Below are 25079 nucleotides of genomic sequence, written 5' to 3'. Positions count from 1 at the left end.
GGCTTGGCCACAAATCATCAAGTGTTGCCAATTGGGTAGATATGGAAATGGTGAAAGGTTTAGCACCAAGCATGCATGCATCAATAAGTGGTTCCAACCAATAAAACTAGATAACCCCAGAAGTTATGTTGAATCGAAACTGGAAGAAGTAAACTCTCAAAGCAATTACAAAGCAAGGTATAATAATGTGTCAGATAGCCTAAATATTGTTAAGTATGAGCAGATTACACTCTGTAGATTAGGTATCATAATGTATTTCATGAAAGACAGTTGATAATGTCCTACCTTTTTATTATCATGATTGGCAGTGGCTCTTTTGAGACTAACATCAATATGTATGTGGTTTAAAACCTAGGGTCCTTTTAAAGGACAAGAGGATGGCAGTACTTCCGGTTATGACACAATAATGTCTCACTTTCAGATCCCCACTCTGCTTTCTGAAGTATCGTTGAATGTCTAGAGGTAATACGCCTTACATGCAATTAGCTGTGATACTTTCATTGATAATGTTGATTATTTACACTAAACATGATAAATAAATCCAGATACACTCCCTCCAACCATATTTCATGTTGGGAAAAATTTGGGTAACACTATATTTATTGCAATAACATATATGTCTGTAAAAACATGTAAACGCAAACGGTTTGTATCCTGCAGCGCAAATGTGTTGACTGGCTTCTTTTGAAATATGACTGTTCATCATTCTGACCTAGTAAATGATCAGTTTGTCTCAGATACACACCACATGCACACAATAAAACACACAGCCGTACACAAAACACTCGTAAAAAAATACATGTTGAGACACTAAACACTAAAATACATGGTGTTTCTAAATAATTGCTGCAAAACAATCCTAAAGATATCTTTGGAAGACCTTGTGATTTTTACTAAAATATCTGAGTCTCCATCTCAAAGTACACATTTTCCAAGACACTTATTTCAATATATTTAGTACAGCCTGTGGTCACAGAATAACAGGAAGGATGGGCTGTGATTCAACTGTTTCCATGTAGTAACGGTATGAAAATAAAGTGTTCTCTGTTCCAGACTCTAGTAAAATGTTTCACCTTCCTATTGTTGCATGAGTGGAAATCCTCTACTAGTAAAGTCCTCTACTATAGTTCAATAACTTTGAGATAAAAATGAATCACTCTGTAGGATCCTGTTCCACAACTTATTATTATCAGTGCATTGCCATCCATTTCATAATTCACATGCCATTTCACAATATCACAGATGACAACATGTTAACCTGCCAAATAAGTAAGCTAATGGCATGTAGGGTCTTAAGTTATGGAGAGGTACACAGAAGTGCTATTGCATGTATCCAAATGCAGTGGGTGTATACTGAATAGGCCCGAGCCTATATAGTATCTCTCTTGCAATAACATTTGTTTCAAGGATATTATTCTAAAGGAAATCCCAGCAAAATAAGGTAATCATTAGCAGTTAAATAAAGCAAGGAGTGGAAGGTAATGCCATAACACAAACCAAACCAAGATTGTTGCGCAACACATACACAAGACGCTTCATAAGTAACACCAGTCTTCGCATTGGCATATCAACTTGGTTCATAGCAAATGCACAGTATCTCTGAAGGAAGTAACTAATTAGATATTTTAGTAAACTAGAATATCTGTCCACTACTTTATGAGGCATGAAAATCCACGTCTGATTTCACATGTGGGAAATCACATGATTTCAGATGCAACATCATATGTGAAATTATGTGAAAATGTGTTTTTGGAAAACTTCACATGTGATCACATGTTATCACATGTATATTTTCATGTTATCACATGTTATCAAATTAACGCCAGACAAGATCACGTGATTACATGAAAATGTGTTTTTGGAACACTTTAGTAATGGGAGTTAAAGCACCATCTTGTGTTCACTTCACAAGTACACAGATAATACACTGTAATACATTTACTTTAATGTATAAAATGCTGTAATATTACAAAAACCCAGGAGAGTATCAGATAGCATACTGGTTCAGTACAGTTTACCTTAGAGGGGAATATGATTGAGTAGAAATTATAATCAACCAAATTGAATCCATACAAAATCATCAAGACATTCTGTGCTGTATACAGTACATGTACAGAAGATCTCACTCACATTTCTGCATTCATGTAACCAAATTGCATAGCCTTAAATAGCAAACATGTACATTTTGAAAGTAGTTACTCATTGAACATTTTCAGTTTCATTGACTGCCTCAGGTGAGTATACAGACACTTCCCGTTCAGTGAATCCATGTCACATGTTTGTACAGCTCACAGACATGTCATCTCAATCCCTTGGGGTAAATTCCTGCTCTCTCAATCTGCATCTTTCCTATAAGGGACCACACCTTCATACACCACCCAGACAGGGAGGCCTGTCAGAGCAAGCTTGATAACACAAAGCAGTATGTTAGCATCACTGTGGGATCAGTTGAATAACGATTATAATAAGGTGCCGGACGGGACAACCCATTCACAACAGGGATAACTGTCTCTGCAAAAAGGACGTCTGCTCTGATAAAAAGGTGATTCTATGCCAGGATAGTCTGAAAATATTTGTGCATGTCAAGCATCCTTCCTCCCAGAACAATCTGAGATACCACATGACAATACCAGTCTTTTCACATCTATGGCCATGTGAGATTTGGTTATGGGTGCCAATTTTACTTTCTGCACACTTCTGGTCAATCTTAAGACAAAGGTACAAACCTGATAAGCACACAACGGCCATATTCATTATTTTATCATGATAAAGATTCATGTATATCAATAAGGTTTCAGCAATTCTGCTGGACAGAATTATACACTTGCTACACTTCAGTGATGTACATTTACCACAGAGAAGGGAGAGGGAGAAAGAAATGTGAAACATGCTCAGCTCCAGTGCTTGAAGCATTGAATTGGATGAACACTGGAGAGCAGTGTTCAGACAAGGTCTTCATTCCAGGGGTAATGCAGTTCAGTAAATGAGTCACATGTTGTCTCCACATTGGTGCTACCTACAGTCCAAACAGAGAATGGCCCATGATGTACATGTTACACCCACTGGGCAAAAACTGGTTGAATCAACTTTGTTTCCACGTCATTTCAACACAAAAATCTGATGACATTGAATAAACATGGAAAACTCATTGTTTTTTTTCCACAGACAACTATTATTAACCTAAATCCAATGACATAGTGACATTTTTTGTTGATTTCATGTTGAATTCACGTTAGTTGACAACTCAACCAAATGTACGTGAACTGGGCACAGACATGAACTGACGTCTGTGCCCACTGGGACATAATAGACTTACTCTGATGATCCATCATGATTTTAGCTAATTAGACACATTTATATATTTGAAAACATCAACAAACCATGTGCACTTTAATGAGCCTGTCTGTCAGATTTACTGTACTACACGGTGTTGACCAATTTAGCTTAATCTGCACTGAAAATCCAGAGTGGGAAATATGCATACAGGGATACATATCTGGTTTGCTTTAGTCTTAAACCTGGTGTCCCCAAATGCAATGGATTATTGGGTTATGATGTTTTATTTAAGTAGCATGGTATCTGCACAAGATGTTGCTCAAATGTCAGGAAAGTTGCTTGAAAGGTTTAGAAATCAAATCTCACATTTCTGGTGAAACATTTTGGCTGAATGTGCAAATCTGTCTATCAGCAATTATAAAGAACATTCATAAATGAATCATCATCATACTCATCCAGCTCCAGGGCAGGCAGTAGGTTGTAAACATCTGGACTGACCTGTTTTTCAAGGGCTTGCTTTTCAACTCGTTAAACGTTTTGGATTCGTCCTGAAAATCTTCGTCGACCTCAATATCTGGAACAATTCCTGAGTCTGACGGCATTCTTTCCCCGTGAAACTTTCGCACGTATCGACAATGGCTAAAATACAAATATGCTAAACAAATTTGATAAACTGTCATTTGAAAACATGTTATTTTCCGCAGTTATGTACTCTGAACACTCTAGATGGCGCCAAATAAAATAAACAACTGATTGTTTTCTGTGACGTTCCTCAGTGGTGATGATTAGGCATATACAGAGAAAACAAAAGCCAGCTAAAATAATGCAATTTATACATGTTACAAACTAAAGATATTCTACAATATTGTTATTTTTAATACCTAGAATACTATACCAAAATGTTTCTGTGCCAATTAGTGTACATACAGACTGTGCATTAAATCCACTAGATGGTAGTGTAAATCAAGAGGAAGTCCAGGATTATCCACTCAAGTCTGTTATCGCTGTACAAATATTGAACAAACTGATGTCGTCAAAACCAGAATAAAAAACGTAGCTTGAAAATATTATAAAAAATCTATTAATGTTTTAGAATAGTCGTTAATGTTAAAATTTTATTTGAAAGTGTTTTCTAGAGTAAGAATGTTTGCACTTTTTTCAAATTAACACAAAAACGAACTCTTCCTATGTCACATGGTCTGGTCTTAAATATATATTTTTTCTAATATTGCATTTTGTTACACTTTCGTTAAGATCAACATTATGAAATATATGCAGGAAATGAACAGTGCTGTTATTTTTGTATTTCATTTTTATTTAACCTTTATTTAACTAGGCAAGTCAGTTAATTAATAATACATTTTACAATAATATCCTACTAATATGCTAATATGGCTTTAGCGAAGAAAATGTGGAACAAGAGTTACAGAGAGACACACGGAAGAAAAACTGGAAATTCACAAACAAAAATCCCTCAAGCTTCCTCCACAGTATCCCCCAGTCACATGACACCTCATCTTTAAATGAGGGATGGGGGATAGGGGATGGGCGAACAAAACTGAAGGAGAGACTAATGGTGGATTATTTCACTGTGACCTGGAAAATACTAAAATTGTCCTTTCATTCCAAAGAAATGAACAAGCAGAATGAGGGCTGGTGGCTGTATTAATACAATACCATTATACAGTCGACCTGTTTCGGCTGCTCTGCTGTATGAGATGGGATGTCTATAGCCCATATAGACACTAGCCCATATGGTTCCACACCCGCAATTCTTCTTGTGTCCTTTGTTTTATATTAAGGATGTAAACAAGTTCAAAACACAGAAAACAATGTGATTTGCAAAGTTAATGAGAGGTGATGTCTGAGCATCAAATATCATATTACCAGTTAACCAAGGTCAAGTCTAATGGCAGTGGCTGTCAGAGTTAATCTGGCCTGAGGCCTGTAATAGGAGACAGATACTTGGAGATGCATGGTGATGGGATGCACACTGACACACTGACAATGGCCCTACGAAGGAGATTGGCATAGTGTGAATCAGCTCCGGGTCTCTCCTGCCCCCATCATGTCCCAGGAGGTTATCCCTCCTCTCCATGTTAACATCTGCTCCATGAGGGTCACTGATGGAACATAATCCCCTCTATTTAATATTCATGGTGTTAATCTCCCCTAAAACAATGATCCTTCCACTTTAGCGGTTGATATCTCTGCTAGTTATTTTGAGAAGAATAACTATCAAAATATGACTTACTGTACAAGTTATTTATCTATATTCAGTTTTCTATTTGTTTTGTTTTTCATCTCAAGGGACCTGTACATTTTTAGCTTATAAATAAATACTTGTATGGTGAGGCTTTTGGTTGTTCATACCTGCACAAATAGGTATTTTTCTTAGTTATGTACAATATGAATTTAATAGAGGTTTTACTCTGTAGCCAATACCTTCTTTCTCATCAATGACCAGACTGATTTTATTTTTATTTTGGAAAATTGGCTCCATCCTTATAAAAAGAAAATTGTTTTGCAATCTATATTTATTTTTTTGTGTATCGTGAATAGGACAGATATAGGAAGTGTCAAAGTGACAAGGCCTTCTGTGGTAATCGCCATGGGACCTGAGGCCAGGCTGAGATTTGGGGGTAGAGATGCTTAGTGCACACATGGCACTGGGTTAAGCCTAATCACTCGCAAGCAGAAATCCCCCAAAATGGGGGATGGGGGTGAGGCAGTCCCCTGTGTGACTAATTTAGGCTTTGAACTAAACATTTTGTCTCCGTACACACCAGTAGGTTGCCTAGACACAAATGATAATCTTTTGTTTTAAATGGGTATGCAAGGATGAGATTGAGAACAGGGCACCACCCACCTTTAGTTTGTCTGTTAACGCTTTGACCTGGTTGAGCTACCTTACAGTAAACCTAGTCATTTTTTCAATTCCTCCCATTTCCTAGTCCTGCAGTTTCTGGGGATTTCAGAGTTTTTCCATTGTTCAGTTTCCAGTGACTCCACAATGATCTGGCACTCCCTTCCTTTCCCATACAACTTGTTCCACAATTCTGTCAGTTGAAAGATATGCATTTTGCACATTCACATAAATTCTACTGACCAAGTACTACTCAATCAATTTCTATTTTTAGTAATGGGCCTGTTCATCATTTTAACAATGTTATAATTTTCATGATAACTCTAGTAGCTTCCTTTTTTGACTAATAGATTAATCATCATAAAAATTGAACTTTCCGCAGACTTAGTCTAAAAAACGTATTACCCCATTGGTTAGACTATCACTGTGCTCAAGAGAGAACAGCAGCATTGTCACACCCTGACTTTAGTTATCTTTGTTTTCTTTATTATTTTGGTTAGGTCAGGGTGACAACTGAAGGATGAATGCAATGTTTGTTCCAACGTTAACTAATTTGAATGTCCAGCATGAATACATTTTACAGTTCCGTAAATATTTAAACCCCTCTAGCTATCCTACATTCAATTAAAACATTATTCAATCTTGAAATTAATAATGTGGTAATTGAGCAAGTTGAGGGCGCCTAAACTACTTGGAGGGGGGCTCCCGAGTGACGTAGTGGTCTAAGGCACAGACCCTGGTTCAATTCCAGGCTGTATCACAACTGGCTGTGTTTGGGAGTCCCATAGGGCAGCACACAATTGGCCCAGCGTCGTCCAGGTTAGGGTTTGGCCTGGGTAGGCTGTCATCATAAATAAGAATTTGTTCTTAACTGACATGCCTAGTTAAAGGTTAAATAAATGTATACAATAAAAAATATATAAAACTTTTGTAAACTATTATGGTCAAAACATATTAATACAACAGTAGCTAGGATGTGCAGAAGTCTGTCCATAATAAAGCGCTGCTCTTCGTTCTTAACAGCACTATCAAAAAGACAGGTCCTACACGCCATAGTTTTGTCACACCTGGACTACTGTTCAGTTATGTGGTCAGGTGCCACAAAGAGGAACAGGAAAATTGCAATTGGCTCAGAACAGGGCAGCACGGCTGGCCCTTAGATTTACACAGAGAGCTAACATTAATCTCTCCTGGCTCAAAGCGGAGGAGAGATTGACTTCATGACTACTTCTATTTGTGAGAGGTCTTGACATGTTGAATGCACGAGCTGTCTGTTTGAACTACTGGCACATAGCTCGGACACCTATGCATACCCCACAAGACATACCACCAGAGGTTTCTTCACAGTCCCCAGAACAGACTATGGGTGGCGCACAGTACTACATAGAGCCATGACTATGGAACTCTATTCCACATCAAGTAACTCATGCAAGCAGTACAATTAGAAGCAAAAATATATATAAAAAATACACCTTATGGAACAGCGGGGACTGTGAAGCAACAGAAACATAGGCACAGACACATGCATACAAACCCAAAATAACATACTCACTATGCACACGTAGACATGGATTTTGTGTTGTAGATATGTGGTAATAGAGTAGTGGCATGAGGGTACACACTTAATATGTTGTGAAATCTGTTGTAAATGTATTGTAATGTTTAAACATTTTTATAACTGCCTTAATTTTGCTGGACCATAGGAAGAGTAGTTGCTGCCAATAATAAATATAAAATACAAATGTAGAGCTACGTTTGCAGAGCAGAGACTGACAGAGCTTTGTTTATATGGACTATAGTTCAGCAGGTCCCGCATCGCTTGTACGTGGACCGTGCATTTGTTCAGGTCATGCCAGCACTGGCACAGAATAAATAGTGGGAAATTCGTCTTCTCTGAATTGGCTGAAGGATACAGGGGAGGAGGCAGAGAGTGAATGGATGGGACTGTGGACGATAAGGATATGCGGACCTAGTAGACAGCTTCGCTTTCTGGCCCCAATGGATCACCAGCGAAAGAGCAGCGGTTAATTTTACGTTCTTTATTCGTTTTGGTGGGCTACAGCCGGAGAGAATGCCGGTGGAATAATTTGTTTTTATCGCTGCCGGTAAAAAACCTTCTGTTCATACAAAAAGTTCAATTCGACCATAACGGCGACAATAAAAAAAAGGTAAGGAACTATCCAGTTTCTTTTCAAACGAATCAATCATGCTTTTGATGGTAACTGAAGCTATGTTTATCAAAAGCAATACTGATTGGGCTGGCAACCATCTGTAATTGTGCCATGCCCATATCATATGATGTATGGTATAAGTTATATTTTCATCTGCATTGTAATCTACACTATTGTTTTCTTCAACAATAAGTAAACCTATGTAAAACAAGCTCGTAATTGTTCTGATATCTCACTCTGTTCTCATCCTTTATCTTGTTGCATTGTGCATTACTTGGCACATGTTATGCACTTAAAACTATTTTAAACACTCTAGTAGCCAACAGCATGAATATGCCTACCTATTGTACCTAGACACTTATACAGTAATCAGTATTCCCTAGTTTATAGGTTGTATTTAGTTTTTGCCATTTCATCATTGGAAGTAATGTTCATTTATTTGTTTATCTCAAGAAAGAGATAAGATGCAATTATTTCCATCACCTTCATTTACTTACTCCCACAGCTGCTCTCAGGTGATGACCGACTGAGGTATCAAACCAAAACAAGTGTACGCTTGTTTTCTAATAGACATGCTGCTGCTAACATGCACACAGGGTGTTGATTATGTCAATACCTCGCCCAGAGGGACAATAAAGACATAACAGACAACACACAAACACACATACACGCACGCACGCACGCACACACACACACACACACACACCCACACACACACACACACACACACACACACACGCACACACACACACACACACACACACACACACACACACACACACACACACACACACACACACACACACACACACACAGGCTGAGACACAAACAAACAGGTTTTAAAGTCACAGACTCACAACTTCTGCCTGAGTTTCCTGTTTCCTGGGAAAGACAAACAATGGGAGAAAGAACGTGATATCCTGTATGGGGTTTGTGTCACTCTGGACTCAAGTACCAAAATAGGCCCATAAGAGGAATTAGACTGTAATGAATTGTAGGCTACAGATAGACTACTCAAAGCATTAACTTTATAGGACAGAAAAGCCACAACTAACTGTGAACAAGATAGATTGGTAGCCTACAAAGTTTGATTAATAGACCTCAGTTTACCTCAGCAGCTCAGTTCACCCAGTTACCTCAGGTAGTTTAAATAGCTGTACATGCTGAGGACAGGCAGTGCTAATGTGCCTGTCCTGTCCCTGTCACTACACTGCATGGGTCTGGTTTGTAAAGGGGACAATATTAAATTAGAGGCTCATAAAATAAGTGTCACACACAGATATACACAGACACACACGTACACACACACTACATTAGAGTACAAAAGCAGGACAGCATTTTGTTTACTTCAGTCTGGGATGTTCAGTTGGTTTTAATGGGGTCAGTGCTTCCAATTCAATAAAGCTATTAACTGTCACCTAAGATTCCATTGCTGGTGCTCCAACCTGGTCTCAGAGCATTTTGTATTATTCTGTACTTAAAATCTAAAACACTCCCTTTATTATTTTATGTTACATTTCGTATGTTATGTATTAATTTGTAGATGTCCATCGCCCAATTCGTATTATATGTTACAAATTTGCAAAACGTACTATGTGTTATGTATTTGCACAATGTACTATATGTTACGAATTTGCAAAACATATGCTATTTTACAAATTATAGCTAGGTGGCTAACGTTAGCTAGGCTAGGGGTTAGAGTTAGGAGTTAGGATTAAGGTTAAGTATAGGAGTTAGGTTAAAGGGTTAAAGTTAGGGGAAGGGTTAGCGAAAAGGGTTACGGTTGGGGTTAGGGTTAGGATAAAGGTAAGCTAACATGCTAAGTAGTTTGAAAGTAGCTCAAAAGTACTAAGTAGTTGAACAGTTGCTAATTAGCTAAAATTGCAGTGATGAGATTCGAACTCGCAACCTTTGGGTTGATAGAAATTTGCGTTATACACCCACCTATCCACCCCGTCCAACCACCTACTTTAGTTTTGCTTTAAGTAACCATCTGTCTTCTGTAACCATACCAAACATAACATATCATACTAGTGGTTAGAGCATTGGGCCAGTAACCCAAAGCTTGCTGGATCGAATCCCCGAGCTTACAAGGTAAAAACCTGTCATCTGCCTCCAGCAAGGCAGTTAACCCACTGTTCCCCGGGCGCTGAAGATGTGGTTGTTGATTAAGGCAGGCCCTGCACCTCTCTGATTCAGAGGGGTTGGGTTAAATGCGGAAGACACATTTCAGTTGAATGCATTCAGTTGTACAACTGACAAGGTATCCCCCTTTCCCTAATTTGAGTGTCTGAATTTACATTTACTATGTTACGTCTAGTCTATGAGACCAGGCTGGGTGCTCAGCCAGCACAGATAAGAGTTATTTGCTAATCAGAATACATTAATTCACGGGGCCATTCAAACAAACCAGCCTTTCAGAGAGTAAATAGTAGAAACCTTTTCTGTCTATATACGTAACTTAGCCTACGAAGGTGACACATTCAGAAACCTGGGTCTGAGAATAGGGTTATTATAATTTCCCACCTTTAGACCCAGCCTTTCTTTTGTCTTGAGATTTGGTTATCAGCATTTTCTGTTTTTCACACACATATCATTTGAATGTTTTTCATGCACATAGAGCAGGAGGATTGGTAGTTATTAGATTCTGTAGTCATACAGGTGTCATCTGACAGAGTGAGTAGGTCCTGTTGAACAGGTTTTCCACCCAGGTCATTCCTCTAGTCTACAGGATATACTCTAAACCCCTTACTGCGTACAGATTTTCACAAAAAGACAAAATAGGAAAGAAAAGGAATGATGCAATAAATTGATGGCAATCTCTCTCTTTGCAAAATTCTGTACTTTGTTAGAGTTTGAAATAGTTTGTCTGTGCTTCAGTATGCTTACTTTTATGAATAGGCCTAATAGTGTGGCTACTCAACTTGATTATGGTGGGTTCTAATGTAAGTTTATGCCCCAAAGCAGTGCTAATCAATTCCACGGTAACAAAGTAATGCGGAGACTCCGATTTTTCACTTTAAAATGCATGCCAAACAGAAACCAATGATTGCAAAGTTTTAAAAAACAAACATGCAACTCTATGCACAAGGATGCCTTTTAACAATTTCCACACGGTACTCTACCCTGAACCTTAGTCACTGTTGCCCTATGTACAGTACATAGTCATTGAACACTGGCCACTTTAATCATGTTTATATACTGTTTTACCCACTTCATATGTACAGTGTCTTCAGAAAGTACTCATACCTCTTGACTTATTCCACATTTTGTTATGTTACTGCCTGAATTCAAAATGGATTGAATAAAAACATTATCACCCATCTACACACAATACTCCCTAATGACAATGTAAAAATTGTTTTTTCGAAATTCTTGCAGATTTATTGAAAATTAAATACATAAATATCTAATTTACATATGTATTCACACCCCTGAGTCAATACTTTGTAGAAGCACCTTTGGCAGTGATTACAGCTGTGAATGTTTCTGGGTAAGTCTATAAGGGCAAATGTTGCACCTGGGTTGTGCAATATTTGCCCATTATTCTTTTCAAAATTCTTCAACTGTCAAATGGATTGTTGTTCGTTGCTAGACAACCATTTTCAGGTCGTGCCATATATTTTCAAGTTGATTTAAGTCAAGACTTTAACGCTCAGGAACGTTCACTGTCTTCTTGGTAAGCAGTGTAGATTTGTGCTTGTGTTTTATATTTTTGTCCTGTTGAAAGGTGAGTTCATCTCCCAGTGTCTGTTGGAAAACAGACTGAACCAGGTTTTTTGCTTGTACCTGGCTACATTCTGTTTCTTTTTTATAGTGAAAAATACCCTAGTCCTTAAAAATTACAAGCATACCCATAACATGCTTGAACATATGGTGAGTGGTACTCAGTAATGTGTTGTATTGGATTTGCCCCAAATGTACACTGTATTCAGGACAAAAAGTTAATTGTTTTGCAAATGTTTTGCTGTGTTACTTGTATTATTTGTCTTGTTGCAAACAAGATGCATGTTTTGTAATATTTGTATTCTGGGCAGGTTTCCTTCTTTTCACTCTGGCAATTAGGTTAGTATTGTGGAGTAACTACAATGTTATTGATCCATCCTCAGTTCTCTCCTGTCACAGCCATTGAACTCTGTAACTGTTTTAAAGTCACCATTGGCCTCATGGTGAAATCCCTGAGTGGTTTCCTTCTTCTCCAACAACTGAGTTAGGAGGGACGCCTGTATCTTTGTTGTGATTGGGTGTATTGATACAACATCCTAAGTGTAATTAATGACTTCACCATGCTTAAAGGGATATTCAATGTCTGACTTTTTTTAGCAGTAGGTGCCCTTCTTGGCGAGGCATACTAAAAACTCCCAGATATGCATCTGTTGGTCACAGATACCTTAAAATAAAAGTTATGGATGTGGATCAGAAAACCAGTCAGTATCTAGTGTGACCATCACTTACCTCATTTAGTGCGACATCTCTCATTCACATAGAGTTGATCAGGCTGTTGATTGTGGCCTGTGGAATTTTGTTATGGTATCTCTGTGCATTCAAATTGCCATTGATAAAATGCAATTGTGTTCGTTTTCCGTAGTTTACGCCTGCCGATGCCATAACCCCACCACCACCACCATGGGGCACTCTGTTCACAATGTTGACATCAGCAAACCGCTTGCCCCCATTAAGCCATACACATTGTCTGCCATTTGCCTGGTACAGATGAAACCGGGATTCATCTGTGAAGAGTATACTTCTCAAGCATGCCACTGCCATCGAAGGTGAGCATTTGTCTACTGAAGATGTTTATGACGCCGAACTGCAGGTCAAAACCCTGATGAGGACAACGAGCACTCAGATGAGCTTCCCTGAGATGGTTTGTGACAGCAGAAATTCTTTGGTTGTGAAAATCATCAGCTGTCCGGGTGGCTGGTCTCAGACGATCCCGCAGGTGAAGAAACGGGATGTGGAGGTCTTGGGCTAACATGGTTACACATAGTCTGCGGTTGTGAGGCCGGTTGGACATACTGTCAAATTCTCTAAAATGACATTGGAGGCAGCTTATGGTAGAGACATGAACATTAAATTATCTGGAAACAGCTCATGTGGACATTCCTGCGCTCAGCATGCCAATTGCACGCTCCCTCAAAACTTGAGACATCTGTGGCATTATGTTGTGTGATAAAACTGCACATTTTAGATTGGCCTTTTATTGTCCCCAGCACAAGGTGCACCTGTGTAATGATCATGCTGTTTAATCAGCTTCTTGAAATGCCATAATGATGGATTGTCTTCGCAAAGGAGAAATGCTCACTAACAGTGAAAGAATTGAGAGAAATAAGCTTTTTGTGCGTATGGAACATTTCTGGGAGCTTTTATTTCAGCTCATGAAACATGGGACCAACACTTTACATGTTGCAGGGGGGTGCAACTCAATATTAGGAAGATGTTCTCTATTTTTTATACACTCAGTGTACCTATAGTGGCAAGAAAAAGTATGTGAACCCTTTGGAATTACCTGGATTTCTGCATAAATTGGTCATCAAATTTGATCTGATCTTCATCTCAGTCACAACAATAGACAAACATAGTGTGCTTAAACTAATAACACACAGATTATAGTATTTGTCTTGTCTACATTGAATACATCATTGAAACATTCACAGTGTAGGTTGGAAAAAGTATGTGAACCCCTAGGCTAATGACTTCTCCAAATGCTAATTGGAGTCAGGAGTCAGCTTCCCTGGAGTCCAATCAATTAGAAGAGATTGGAGATATTGGTTAGAGCTGCCTTGCCCTATAGAAAACACTAACAAAATTTGAGTTTGCTATTCACAAGAAGCATTGCCTGATGTGAACCATGCCTCGAACAAAAGAGATCTCAGAAGACCTAAGATGAATAAATGTTGACTTGCAAAAAGCTGGAAAGGGTTACAAAAGTATCTCTAAAAGCCTTGATGTTCATCAAATTGTAAGACAAATTGTCTATAAATCGAGAAAGTTCAGCACTGTTGCTACTCTCCCTAGGAGTGGCCGTCCTGCAAAGATGACTGCAAGAGTACAGCACAGAATGCTCAATGAGGTAATGAAGAATCCTGGAGTGTCAGCTAAAGTCTTACAGAAATCATCTGGAACATGCTAACATCTCTGTTGTTGAGTCTACGATACAAAAGACACTAAACAAGAATGGTGTTCATTGGAGGACACCACGGAAGAAGACCCTGCTGTCCAAAAAAAACATTGCTGCTGGTCTGAAGTTTGCAAAAGTGCGCCTGGATGTTCCACAGCGCTACAGGCAAAATATTCTGTTGACAAATGAAACTACAGTTGAGTTGTTTGGAAGGAACACACAACACTGTGTGGAGAAGAAAAGGCACAGCACACCAACATCGAAACCTCATCCCAACTATAAAGTATGGTGGAGGGCGCATCATGGTTTGGGGCTGCTTTGGGCAACGACTCAAAACACAGAAGGAAATCAACAGAATGGCTTCAACAGAAGAAAATATGCCTTCTGGAGTGGCCCAGTCAGAGTCCAGACCTCAACCTGATTGAGATGCTGTGGCATGACCTCAATAGAACAGTTCACACCAGACATCCCAAGAATATTGCTGAACTGAAACAGTTTTGTAAAGAGGAATGGTCCAAAATGCCTCCTGACCGTTGTGCAGGTCTGATCCACAACTACAGAAAATGTTTGGTTGAGGTTATTGCTGCCAAAGGAGGGTCAACCAGTTATTAAATCCAAGGGTTCACATACTTTTTCCACCCTGCACTGAATGTTTACATGGTGTGTTCAATAAAGACATGAAAATGGATAATTGTTTGTGTGTTATTAGTTTAAGCAGACTGTGTTTGTCTATTGTTGTGACCAAGATGCAGATCAGATCAAATTATATGACCAATTTATGCAGAAATACAGGTATTTCCAAAGGGTTCGCATACTTTTTCTTGCCACTGTACAATGCAAACAGAAAAATCTCAAATGATTTGTACATATTGCCCTCTGTACTCCCAGTCTCATTGAGAAGGCAACTGTCGTGAACATGGTTCACAATGTCAGTTGTGTAAACAGGAATATTTTCCTTGTTGGTGGATTACAAGCAGGCCGCAGGCAGAGCATCTCTGGACCTTTTCCTTGTTGGCGGTTTACAAGCAGTCCCCAGGCAGAGCATCTCTGGACCTTTCCCTTGTTGGCGGTTTACAAGCAGTCCGCAGGCAGAGCATCTCTGGACCTTTTCCTTGTTGGCGGTTTACAAGCAGGCCGCAGGCAGAGCATCTCTGGACCTTTTCCTTGTTGGCGGTTTACAAGCAGTCCCCAGGCAGAGCATCTCTGGACCTTTTCCTTGTTGGCGGTTTACAAGCAGTCCCCAGGCAGAGCATCTCTGGACCTTTTCCTTGTTGGCGGTTTACAAGCAGGCCGCAGGCAGAGCATCTCTGGACCTTTTCCTTGTTGGCGGTTTACAAGCAGTCCCCAGGCAGAGCATCTCTGGACCTTTTCCTTGTTGGCGGTTTACAAGCAGGCCGCAGGCAGAGCATCTCTGGACCTTTTCCTTGTTGGCGGTTTACAAGCAGTCCCCAGGCAGAGCATCTCTGGACCTTTTCCTTGTTGGCGGTTTACAAGCAGTCCGCAGGCAGAGCATCTCTGGACCTTTTCCTTGTTGGCGGTTTACAAGCAGTCCCCAGGCAGAGCATCTCTGGACCTTTTCCTTGTTGGCGGTTTACAAGCAGTCCCCAGGCAGGACCTGCATCTCTGGACCTTTTCCTTGTTGGCGGTTTACAAGCAGTCCCCAGGCAGAGCATCTCTGGACCTTTTCCTTGTTGGCGGTTTACAAGCAGTCCCCAGGCAGAGCATCTCTGGACCTTTTCCTTGTTGGCGGTTTACAAGCAGTCCCCAGGCAGTGCATCTCTGGACCTTTTCCTTGTTGGCAGTTTACAAGCAGTCCGCAGGCAGAGCATCTCTGGACCTTTTCCTTGTTGGCGGTTTACAAGCAGTCCGCAGGCAGAGCATCTCTGGACCTTTCCCTTGTTGGCGGTTTACAAGCAGTCCGCAGGCAGAGCATCTCTGGACCTTTCCCTTGTTGGCGGTTTACAAGCAGTCCCCAGGCAGAGCATCTCTGGACCTTTCCCTTGTTGGCGGTTTACAAGCAGTCCGCAGGCAGAGCATCTCTGGACCTTTTCCTTGTTGGCGGTTTACAAGCAGTCCCCAGGCAGAGCATCTCTGGACCTTTACCTTGTTTTACGTCTGACATTTGTCCTTCCACAGGACATTCTGTGTAAAACAAATAGTCTGTAACTTATTTTCACTTACACAACCATGGACACACTGAACTGTCCCGTTGTCCATTTAGGCACAGTCTTTTGAAATACACGAATAAACAGAATGTTTTTGTTTGATTTAGCAGACATTTAGGAATTAAATGTTTATTTTTCCTGGTAGATTTTTTTTGTTGGTGTTATGGTTTTTGAGTGAACGTACTCATCCTCCTTCATTAGTGGAAGGTTTGAATACCTTGGCTTACTGACTGACGGTGACATGCATTTCTTTCTCCTCATTGACTACTTGTGTGTTTGGTGTTCAGTACGATGCAGAGAGCAGAAAGCAATAGGATTAGGCCGGACACAGGCTCCTCAGCTGGTAGGGAATTTCTCTGGGAGGCAGGGTCCATATCATTTAGATCAGTGTTTCCCAACCTTTGTCGGTTACTGTACCACCAACTGAATTCTGCTCTGCCCGGAATACCCCTGAAGTACCAGTAAGGTAAGTAGGTCTCATGAGTTTTCTTAAGTACCCCCTGTGGATAGGCCAAGTACCCCTGGTTGTGAACCACTGATTTAGATGAAAGAGACTGTATTAGGACAACAAGCAATCTATTTAAGGAGGAGAGAGGATTTCCAGTTTGTTGACAAATTCCACCTAAAATTGCCAGAGCACATGCACCTCCTTATAAATCATTTCAAAGATGGACATACTGTAAGGATGGATTTATATATGACCCATTTGTGTCAGTGGACATTGACAGAAGCACAACACATTAAGTGCCCCTGTCTAATCGGAATAACGAGTAATGTCACAATTCCAAGCATCCAGATTTCACACACTTGTTTGGGCAGGAGCCCCAAACAAAAATAGCTTGCTTTGGATATATCTTTAATTGGTCTATTTCAAATCAAATCAAAGTTTATTTGTCACGTGCGCCGAATACGACAGTGAAATGCTTACTTACCGGCTCTAACCAATGGTGTGGGGAAAAAAAGGTGTGTGTGTGTGTGTAGGTAGGTAAGTAAAGAAATAAAACAACAGTAAAAAGACATTTGAAAAAGAGTAGCAAGGCTATATACAGATACCTGTTAGTCAGGCTTATTGAGGTAGTATGTACATGTAGGTATCGTAAAAGTGACTATGCATATATGATGAACAGAGAGTAGCAGAAGCGTAAAAAGAGGGGTTGGCGGGTGGTGGGACACAATGATGATAGCCCAGTTAGCCAATGTGTGGGAGCACTGGTTGGTCGGGCCAATTTAGGTAGTATGTACATGAATGTATAGTTAAAGTGACTATGCATATAAGATAAACAGAGAGTAGCAGCCGAGGGGTTGGGGGGGCACACAATGCAAATAGTCCGTGTAACCATTTGGTTACCTGTTCAGGAGTCTTATGGCATGGGGGTAAAAACTGTTGAGAAGTCTTTTTGTCCTAGACTTGGCACTCCGGTACCGCTTGCCATGCGGTAGTAGAGAGAACAGTCTATGACTGGGGTGGCTGGGGTCTTTGACAATTTTTAGGGCCTTCCTCTGACACCGCCCGGTGTAGAGGTCCTGGATGGCAGGCAACTTTGCCCCAGTGATGTACTGGGCCGTACGCACTACCCTCTGAAGTGCCTTGCGGTCGGAGGCCAAGCAATTGTCATACCAGGCAGTGATGCAACTGGTCAGGAAGCTCTCGATGTTGCAGCTGTTGAACCTTTTGAGGATCTCAGGACCCGTGCCAAATCTTTTTAGTTTTCGGAGGGGGAATAGGCTTTGTCGTGCCCTCTTCACGACTGTCTTGGTGTGTTTGGACTAGAGGTCGACCAATGAATCGGAATGGACTAATTAGGGCCGATTTCAAGTTTTCATACCAATCGGAAATCTGTATTTTTGTGCGCCGATTAAAAAAAATATATAGATTTTTTTTTTTTTTACAACTTTATTTCATCTTTATTTAACTAGGCAAGTCAGTTAAGAACACATTCTTATTTTCAATGACGGCCTAGGAACGGTGGGTTAACTGCCTCGTTCAGGGGCAGAAAGACAGATTTTCACCTTGTCAGCTCAGGGGATACAATTTTGCAACCTTACAGTTAACTATTCCAACGCAATAACAACCTGCCTCTCTCTCGTTGCACTACACAAGGAGACTGCCTGTTACGCAAATGCAGTATGCCAAGGTAAGTTGCTAGCTAGCATTAAACCTATCTTATAAAAAACAATCATAATCACGAGTTAACTACACATGGTTGATGATATTACTAGATATTATCTAGCGTGTCCTGTGTTGCATATAATCTGACTGAGAATACAAGTATCTAAGTATCTGACTGAGCGGTGGTAGGCAGAAGCAGGCCGCAAACATTCATTCAAACAGCACTTTCGTGCGTTTTGCCAGCAGCTCTTCGTTGTGCGTCAAGCATTGCGCTGTTTATGACTTCAAACCTATCAACCCTGGAGATGAGGCTGGTGTGACCGAAGTGAAATGGCTGGCTAGTTAGCGCTTGCTAATAACAATTCAAACTTCACTCTCTCTGAGCCTTGGGGAGGTTGTTTCCCTTGCTCTGCATGGGCAACGCTGCTTCGATGTGGTGGCTGTTGTCGTTGTGTTGTTGGTTCGAGCCCAGGGAGGAGCGAGGAGAAGGACGGAGGCTATACTGTTATACTAGAAATACTAAAGTGCCTATAAGAACATCCAATAGTTAAAGGTTAATGAAATACAAATGGTATAGAGGGAAATAGTCCTATAATAACTACAACCTAAAACTTCTTACCTGGGAATATTGAAGACTCATGTTAAAAGGAACCACCAGCTTTCATATGTTCTCATGTTCTGAGCAAGGAACTGAAATGTTAGCTTTCTTACATAGCACTATTGCACTTTTACGTTCTTCTCCAACACTTTGTTTTTGCATTATTTAAATCAAATTGAACATGTTTTATTATCTACTTGAGGCTAAATTGATTTTATTGATGTATTATATTAAGTTAAAATAAGTGTTAATTCAGTATTGTTATAATTGTCATTATTACAAATACATATATTTTTTAATCGGCATCGGCTTTTTTGGTCCTCCAATAATCGGCATTGGCGTCGAAAAATCATAATCGGTCGACCTCTAGTTTGGACCAATCTAGTTTGTTGTTGACCAAGGAATTTGAAGCTCTCAACCTGCTCCACTACAGCCCCGTCGATGAGAATGGGGACATGCTCGGTGCTTCTTTTCCCGTAGTCCACAATCATCTCCTTAGTCTTGGTTACGTTGAGGGATAGGTTGTTATTCTGGCACCACCCGGCCAGGTCTCTGACCTCCTCCCTATAGGCTGTCTCGTCGTTGTCGGTGATTAGGCCTACCACTGTTGTGTCATCAGCAAACTTAATGATGGTGTTGGAGTCGTGCCTGGCCATGCAGTCGTGGGTGAACAGGGAGTACAGGAGGGGACTGAGCACGCACCCCTGTGGAGCTCCAGTGTTGAGGATCAGCGTGGCAGATGTGTTGCTACCTACCCTCACCACCTGGGGGCGGCCTGTCAGGAAGTCCAGGATCCAGTTGCAGAGGGAGGTGTTTAGTCCCAGGTTCCTTAGTTTGGTGATGAGCTTTGAGGGTACTATAGTGTTGAACGCTGAGCTGTAGTCAATGAACAGCATTCTCACATAGGTGTTCCTTTTGTCCAGGTGGGAAAGGGCAGTGTGGAGTGCAATAGAGATTGCATCATCTGTGGATCTGTTTGGGCGGTATGCAAATTGGAGTGGGTCTAGGGTTTCTGGGATAATGGTGTTGATGTGAGCCATTACCAGCCTTTCAAAGCACTTCATGGCTACGGACGTGAGTGCTACGGGTCTGTAGTCATTTAGGCAGGTTGCCTTTGTGTTCTTGGGCACAGGGACTATGGTGGTCTGCTTGAAGCATGTTGGTATTAAAGACTCAATCAGGGACATGCTGAAAATGTCAGTGAAGACACCTGCCAGTTGGTCAGCACATGCCCGGAGCACACATCCTGGTAATCCGTCTGGCCCCGCAGCCTTGTGTATGTTGACCTGTTCTTACTCACGTCAGCTACGGAGAGCGTGATCACACAGTCGTCCAGAACAGCTGATGCTCTCATGCATGTCTCAGTGTTGCTCGCCTCGAAACGAGCATAGAAAGTGATTTAGCTCGTCTGGTAGGCTCGTGTAACTGGGCAGCTCGCGGCTGTGCTTCCCTTTGTAGTCTGTAATAGTTTGCAAGCACTGCCACATCCGACGGGCGTCGGAGCCGGTGTAGTATGATTCAATCTTAGTCCTGTATTGATGCTTTGCCTGTTTGAACGTTCGTCGCAGGGCATAGCGGGATTTCTTGTAAGCTTCCGGGTTAGAGTCCAGCACCTTGAAAGCGGCAGCTCTACCCTTTAGCCCAGTGCGAATGTTACCTGTAATCCATGGCTTCTGGTTGGGATATGTCCGTACAGTCACTGTGGGGATGACGTCCTCAATGCACTTATTGATAAAGCCAGTGACTGATGTGGTGTATTCCTCAATGTCATCGGAAGAATCCCGGAACATGTTCCAGTCTGGTATAGCAAAGCAGTCCTATAGTTTAGCATCTGCTTCATCTGACCATTTTTTTATTGACCGAGTCACTGATGCTTCCTGCTTTCATTTTTGCTTGTAAGCAGGAATCAGGAGGATAGAGTTGTGGTCGGATTTACCAAATGGAGGGCGAGGGAGAGCTTTGTACGCGTCTCTGTGTGGAGTACAGGTGATCTAGAATTTTTTTCCTCTGGTTGCACATTTAACATGTTGATAGAGATTTGATTTAGAACTGATTTAAGTTTCCCTGCATTAAAGTCTATTTATGGGGATGTCACGTTCTGACCTTTGTTTCCTTTGTTTTGTCTTTATTTAGTATGGTAAGGGCGTGAGTTGGGGTGGGCAGTCTATGTTTGTGTTTCTATGTTTTTTCTATTTCTGTGTTTTGCCTGATATGGTTCTCAATCAGAGGCAGCTGTTTATCGTTGTCCCTGATTGAGAACCATATTTAGGTAGCCTGGGTTTCACTGTTGGTTTGTGGGTGTTTGTTTCCTGTGTCAGTGCTTGTGCCACACGGGACTGTTTAGTTTATATCAACTTTGTTATTTTGTATTCTGTCATGTTCAGTTTATACTATTAAAACATGGACACTTACCACGCTGCATTTTGGTCCGATCCTTGCTACACCTCTTCAGACGAAGAAGAGGAAATCTGTCATTGCAGGGGAACTCTGAGAATGATCAATGTAGCTAGCTTTGTTGACAAACCATTGTTTGTGTAAATTTTGGTCACTTTTCACCTCTCAGAGGATATTGTGTTGTATAGGAAGACTGTTTCTAGCAGATCTAAGATGGAGCCTGAGCTATAGAGCAACCTGTGTCCCAGTGGGCAATGGTTGTGCAGTGAGGAATGCCCTGAGGCTGTATCTACTGTAGTTCCCTTAAGAGCCACACCACAGTGTAGAAAGCACATTACCATCCTTTGGTTATGTTTGGTCTCTTCCTCTGCGTTGCAGACCAGCACTCAATTGCTCTGAGGCTTAGAAAATGAGAATAACAGCAAAGCAGACCCCATGTTTAACTCTTGCTCTGTGTTCGGTCTGCTGGCTGTGAATGCTATCCTGCTGCTTTGCCTGCAAGCTGTGGGAGCTGTCGACGATCCTTCCTGTAATTACCCTGTCTGTTTCTCTCTCCTTTTTATTACTATCCTACTCTCTTCCTCACTATATCTCTCCATCTTTCTCTCTCACAAACATATACACACACACACACAGTCGCTTCACCTTACTACATGTACAGTGGGGCAAAAAAGTATTTAGTCAGCCACCAATTGTGCAAGTTCTCCCACTTAAAATGATGAGAGAGGCCTGTAATTTTCATCATAGGTACACTTCAACTATGACAGACGAAATTAGAAAGAAAATCCAGAAAATCACATTGTAGGATTTTTAATGAATTTATTTGCAAATTATGGTGGAAAATAAGTATTTGGTTACCTACAAACAAGCAAGATTTCTGGCTCTCACAGACCTGTAACTTCTTCTTTAAGAGGCTCCTCTGTCCTCCACTCGTTACCTGTATTAATGGCACCTGTTTGAACTTGTTATCAGTATAAAAGACACCTGTCCACAACCTCAAACAGTCACACTCCAAACTCCACTATGGCCAAGACCAAAGAGCTGTCAAAGGACACCAGAAACAGGCTGGGAAGACTGAATCTGCAATAGGTAAGCAGCTTGGTTTGAAGAAATCAACTGTGGGAGCAAGTATTAGGAAATGGAAGACATACAAGACCACTGATAATCTCCCTCGATCTGGAATGAGAAACAAAATATGAAAATATTCACATATGTACATGGCTAGTTTTCTAACAAATAGTTTTTAAATCAAGTAAGCAATATCAACTCCTGGCCACTGTTGACGAAGTGGGGTCAAAATGATCACAAGAACGGTGAGCAAAAATCCCAGAACCACACGGGGGGACCTAGTGAATGACCTTTAGAGAGCTGGGACCAAAGTAACAAAGCCTACCATCAGTAACACACTACACCGCCAGGAACTCAAATCCTGCAGTGCCAGACGTGTCCCCCTGCTTAAACCAGTACATGTCCAGGCCCGTCTGAAGTTTGCTAGAGAGCATTTGGATGATCCAGAAGATGATTGGGAGAATGTCATATGGTCAGATGAAACCAAAATAGAACTTTTTGGTAAAAACTCAACTCGTCGTGTTTGGAGGACAAAGAATGCTGAGTTGCATCCAAAGAACACCATACCTACTGTGAAGCATGGGAGTGGAAACATCATGCTTTGTGGCTGTTTTTCTGCAAAGGGACCAGGACGACTGATCCGTGTAAAGGAAAGAAGGAATGGGGCCATGTATCGTGAGATTTTGAGTGAAAACCTCCTTCCATCAGCAAGGGCATTGAAGATGAAATGTGGCTGGGTCTTACAGCATGACAATGATCCCAAACACACCGCCCGGGCAACGAAGGAGTGGCTTCGTAAGAAGCATTTCAAGGTCCTGGAGTGGCCTAGCCAGTCTCCAGATCTCAACCCCATAGAAAATCTTTGGAGGGAGTTGAAAGTCCGTGTTGCCCAGCAACAGCCCCAAAATATCACTGCTCTAGCGGATATCTGCATTGAGGAATGGGCCAAAATACCAGCAACAGTGTGTGAAAACCTTGTGAAGACTTACAGAAAACATTTGACCTCTGTTATTGCCAACAAAGGGTATATAACAAAGTATTGAGAAACTTTTGTTATTGACCAAATACTTATTTTCCACCATAATTTGCAAATAAATTCATTAAAAATCCTACAATGTGATTTTCTGGATTTGTTTTTCTCATTTTGTCTGTCATAGTTGAAGTGTACCTATGATGAAAATTACAGGCCTCTCTCATATTTTTAAGTGGGAGAACTTGCACAATATTGGTGTCTGACTAAATACTTTTTTGCCCCACTGTATATATATCTGTTATTATTAAACGTTGTTTATTTACTCCTTGTCCTATTCTTTTTTTCAATATTTTTCTCTCTGAGTTGTTGGGAAGGGTCTGGAAGTATGCATTTCACTATTTGTCTACACCTGTTTTTTACTAAGCATGTGACAAAAACTATTTAATTTGACACACACATCACACACCAGAGGAGCTGGAGTGCTCATTTAGGAGCTGTGTTTGAGGGCCTGAATTATAATGACCACTGAGAGGACTGTGCTGAATGGGGGGATGGTAATGGACGGATAGACCTGAGATGAGCAGCTATTATTCTCTCACTGAAGCAGCGATAGTGATGTGTATGTAGAGCATGGAAGCAGCCGTGTTCAGGCAGCAGACATATCCCACAGCCATGAGACCAGAGTAATCAATACTGCTCAGTGATTCAACCCCCAAGTGTGTGTTTCACAGAGCTACAGCTGGAGGGGATAGCTTGGTAAAGAGATGGTTCGCTCGCTAAAGAGCCTTCTGGACCTGTGATATATATACATTTATAACCTTGTTTTTTTTAGCTCTGAATGCTGGTTGGCTGACAGCCGTGGTATATCAGACCGTATACCACAGGTATGAGAAAATGTATTTTTACTGCTATAATTACTTTGGGTAACCAGTTTATAATAGCAATAAGGCACCTCGGGGGTTTGTTATATATTGCCAATATACCATAGCTAAGGGCTGTGTCCAGGCACTCCGAGTTGCGTCGTGCAAAGAACAATCGTTAGCCTTGCTATATTGGCCATATACAGTACCACTTGAAAATAAAAGGGAGCCGCACACTCTAGGAGCTCAGATGCAAAAATGTAATTACCAACGTTTCGCCGTTGGTAATGACATTTTTGCATCTGAGCTCCTAGAGTGTGCGGCTCTCTTTTATTTTCAAGTTTTCTACTCCGCTAGCCAGCACCTCGCCTAAATAGGTGTGCGTTTCTTTTTCTTCTACATATACAGTGCCACACCTCCTAGGGCCTTATTGCTTGAATATATATATATATTCGTTTTCTCCTCAATAGCTTGTCT

General features: G+C 41.0%; 1 protein-coding gene across 3 annotated transcripts in view; it reads left to right on the top strand.

Annotated features, from left to right (window-relative positions):
* Nucleotides 1-8050: 8050 nt before the first annotated feature.
* LOC115143398 (FERM domain-containing protein 4B-like) overlaps nt 8051-25079 on the top strand; it is a 79005-nt gene continuing 61976 nt past the window's right edge. Inside the window, exon 1 of one of the 3 annotated variants that reach the window (XM_029683785.2) lies at nt 8051-8310. The gene's annotated coding sequence lies outside the window, so the exon portion shown is untranslated. The remainder of the gene's footprint in view (nt 8311-25079) is intronic. The other 2 variants (XM_065001943.1, XM_065001942.1) reach the window with 2 other exon arrangements.

The sequence above is a fragment of the Oncorhynchus nerka genome, linkage group LG15 (genome assembly GCF_034236695.1).
Source record: "Oncorhynchus nerka isolate Pitt River linkage group LG15, Oner_Uvic_2.0, whole genome shotgun sequence".
In the NCBI taxonomy this organism is placed as follows: domain Eukaryota; kingdom Metazoa; phylum Chordata; class Actinopteri; order Salmoniformes; family Salmonidae; genus Oncorhynchus; species Oncorhynchus nerka.
The sequence above is the reverse complement of the archived record's forward strand: the minus strand, read 5'-3'. Positions and strand labels throughout refer to the sequence as shown.